This window comes from Hydra viridissima, unplaced genomic scaffold, assembly GCF_058129835.1.
Source record: "Hydra viridissima isolate aposymbiotic clone 2 unplaced genomic scaffold, HvirCarnegie_v1 scaffold_6, whole genome shotgun sequence".
In the NCBI taxonomy this organism is placed as follows: domain Eukaryota; kingdom Metazoa; phylum Cnidaria; class Hydrozoa; order Anthoathecata; family Hydridae; genus Hydra; species Hydra viridissima.
The window spans coordinates 3,396,012-3,399,802 of NW_028324305.1; the positions used below are offsets into that span (position 1 = coordinate 3,396,012).

Sequence of the window (3,791 nt, forward strand, 5' to 3'; positions counted from 1 at the left end):
TTTTTAAAATTTACAACATGCTGATAAAAGATTTAATTTGGATTTAATTTTAAAGTCACCTGTATAATTTAGTACCCAGTACCACCTGAGATGTTAGACATGCTCGGTAATGTACATAAGAAGTAGCGGTAATCTACATAACGGTATTCTAGTTAAAAATCGTTAAAAGTATATAGTTCAAGTTTTTCGATTTTTGCCAATTTACAAAATGTTTTAAGAATCTCACAGTGGGCTTTTCAAAACAGCAGATGAATGCGTTGGCATTAAGCATTCATGAGAGAATAAATGTCTTCTTTGGCTCGTTGTTACCAAATCTTAGATAGAAAAAAAAGACAACTTCTTGTGAAAAAGTAATATGTTATATTAGAGATGGAGGTATTTGGGATGGATGTCAAGACAACATCGTATTTACGTCATTCTATTTGGCATATTCTTCGACAGGCTGTTACAGAGAAATCAGCCCATCTGGAGCAGCTAGCTCAAAGTTGTCTGATGTAGATGAGTTTGTTCTTGATATCCCACAAGAACTGCTATCCATCTAAAAAGAAAAGAAAAAGAAAATAATAAAACTGGTTTTTTAAAAGCATAGAAAATTAAATACAATAAGCAACCCCGTTTATTTCACAATCTCATTCTAACCTAACACCACTAGTACTCTGCTCAAAATCAGATATTTTGATTACACTCTATCAAAGGTTTTGCGAATTTTGTGTATCTGTAAAAGCGTGGAACAGTTGAGTGCTGTTTCGTAACAGATGACACCAAAACTGATTCTCTCACAAACAACTATCTTTCTTATCTTAACAATAAGTAATGGTTATAAGATAAGAAGAATTAATTCTCAACATTTGTTAATGATTAGTTTCGTTTACACAATAAGAAATTCCATCACTAGGTCACATGACACCAGGCATAATATTAAAATTATTTTTATATAAACTAATACCCCTAAAGAATCGTCAGCCGAAATAGCTCAGTTGGGAGAGCGTCAGACTGAAGATCTGAAGGTCCCTGGTTCAATCCCGGGTTTCGGCAATTCTTTTCAAATTTTGAGTTGTTTTCATCATCTCTTTTTAAAAATAGTTGCTGCAGTTATTTAACATCAAAAAGTTTTTGGTTGTTAAAACACGTTTTGATTGAGTTTGAAAAAGTCTCAATTAACCGATTAAATTTAATTCAGTCATGACAAATCACGAGTTACCATAAAATCTTTAATTAGCGCCTCCCTCTTATTCTATTTTTGATTCGAACGAAATGCTTCATTTTTATCTAAAGTTAAGTAAACAACCAAGAGTTTAGTGGTAGAAATCGATGAATCATGAATTTTTAGTTGATTTTCATCAAAATCATTGGTGCTTATTCGAGTTTTTGCGGTACAAAAAAAAAAGAAAAACAATAAACTGCAGTTTATCAAAATAGACCTCTTTATGATTTTAAAGCAGCAAATTCTTTGGTTTGATAAATTTATATTCATACTTAAATTTTTCATGTTGTTTTTTCTTTAGTACTGTTTATCTTCTTAAACGCATACAACTCGATTTCTCCAAAGTGTCAAAAAGAATTTACACTTTTCATAAATACAGTGGTATACATTTAAGAAGTGACAACAAAATAATTCGTTCGTTTTCCGGTATAAAAAACCTGTACTAAAATGTGAAAGAGAACATTTAGAAATAGATATCTTTACCACTTGCTATTGGTTGTCAGACTTCAATTGAACAATGTTAAAATTATTTTGAGAATATTCAATTAGAAAGTTTTAACTACTCTTAAAATAAAAGAAGCTTATGAAACATTCGCATTCGTTCAAGAGAATTTAGATTGTTCAAACATGGTAGATGTTTCTACTATAGGACAAGAATTTAGACTAAGGGATCCCAACCGATCTGAGCAAGATGAAAAAACTATTTTCAGGTATTTTCAGATATTGTTGAAACAGTTAAAAGCTACGGAAACAGGGTATGCATCTAGAAGAATTCAATTTGTAACAGTTGATACCAAAAGAGCCTTTACATTTTTTTTTTTGTAATTAAATATTTGTGAAATTTTTCTCAACTTATACTAAGTAGAAACGGTTCCATCGTGATGTTCTTTGCACAACTTTTTACAACTTCTTCGGTGTCTCATTTAACTAATTTGTGATTTCACTAAATTGAGAACCATGCAAATGAGAAACTATGAAAATGTTTTTATAAAAAAAAAAAAAAACGAACATTACCAATACTATTCAAATTATAATTCGTGTCACTTTCAGTAATAGGTTGTTTTTGTTTTTTTCCAGACAAATAATATTTAAACTAAAAAAAAAAAAAAAAAAAAAATTATTAAATAAAAAATACTGTCTTAATAACGATAATTACTAATACAGAAATAATTAGTAGAAAATCAAATGCAGTCAAACACCAAAATGAATTGTGATTTTTTTCTACGGCCAATTCGGCAAAATAATAGGAAAAATTTGCCAATATTTTTTTTTAAATCAGCCTGATTTCATAACTTCATTTCATGACTTTTCGATTAATTGACTAAACGGAATAAATTTTGAAAATTATAAATTCGACGTTATTTGATTAAAAATTTAAATAGAGATGGTTTTTCGATTAAGTTTACCCAAAAATGTGAAGGCATAAATTCCGCTGATCCTGTGATTTCAAAATTATTTTGAAAAGATGGAAAATTATTAATTGATCTTACTAATTATATCTCCAAGAGACATTATTAGGCCATTCCTAACCAGAACTTCAGCCCGAAAGAAATTGACAGCGTTAAATGCAAAAGGTATGCCGAAACCCGGGATTGAACCAGGGACCTTCAGATCTTCAGTCTGACGCTCTCCCAACTGAGCTATTTCGGCCTTTCATCTCTTATAAAATATATATAATATATTATATAATAAATTTACATAATTTTAAAACAAATAATAATAGCAATAATAATAATAATATAACAATAATAATAATATAATAATAATAATAATAGTATAATAATAATAATAATAATAATAATAATAATAATAATAATAATAATAATAATAATAATAATAATAATAGTAATAATAATAATGATAATAATAATAGTAATAATAATAATAATAATAATAATAGTAATAATAATAATAATAATAATAATAATAATAATAATAATAATAATAATAATAATAGTTATAATAATAATGATAAATAATAATAATAACAACAACAATAATTGTTAAAATGCCTATAAAAAGTTTTTTACGCGGTTCACCAAAAAAGTATACTTTTTAACATCATTTTCATTTGTATGTATTTATTATTTTATTGGTGTTATCCACCAGATGGTGTCATTTAACATTTTCCAAATCTTTCCATTCGAAGTCAAAAAACAATAAGCCTTAGGACAATTATGAATATATATATGAAGTGAGGTAATCAATGTGTCACTTACAACTAAGTTTAGATGATAAGCACTGCAGTTTACATATTTTGTGAAATGACAAAGTGTTTTTGTTTCCTGCTTGAACATCCTTATTGATACTATAGACGTTCATGTAGCATCTTTCCACTTTTTCCGTTTATACAATCTTTTACATTGATACTTTCTCCCGTACATATAAAGATAATGAATAATTCAAGAAATATATGAATTCATACTTTAACATTTTTATTTCTCTACTTGTGTTATACTTTCTTTTAAAAAAATTCAATTTAAAGTTTGTAAAGAATGCAAAAAATTAACGAAATCAATTTATGCAAATCTGCAAGTTTATTTAGTTTTTCGAAAATGCAATTCGAAAGTTCTAGAAGGTCTTCTTT

The 3,791-nt window shown here is 27.3% G+C and overlaps 2 non-coding genes across 2 annotated transcripts; one reads left to right on the forward strand and one right to left on the reverse strand.

The window, feature by feature from the left end:
* The first annotated feature begins 962 nt into the window (after positions 1-962).
* Positions 963-1,035, forward strand: Trnaf-gaa (transfer RNA phenylalanine (anticodon GAA)). The gene has a single exon. It is a non-coding gene; the product is annotated as a tRNA-Phe (tRNA).
* Positions 1,036-2,781: 1,746 nt separating this feature from the next.
* Trnaf-gaa (transfer RNA phenylalanine (anticodon GAA)) lies at positions 2,782-2,854 on the reverse strand. The gene has a single exon. It is a non-coding gene; the product is annotated as a tRNA-Phe (tRNA).
* Between the last annotated feature and the right edge of the window lie 937 nt (positions 2,855-3,791).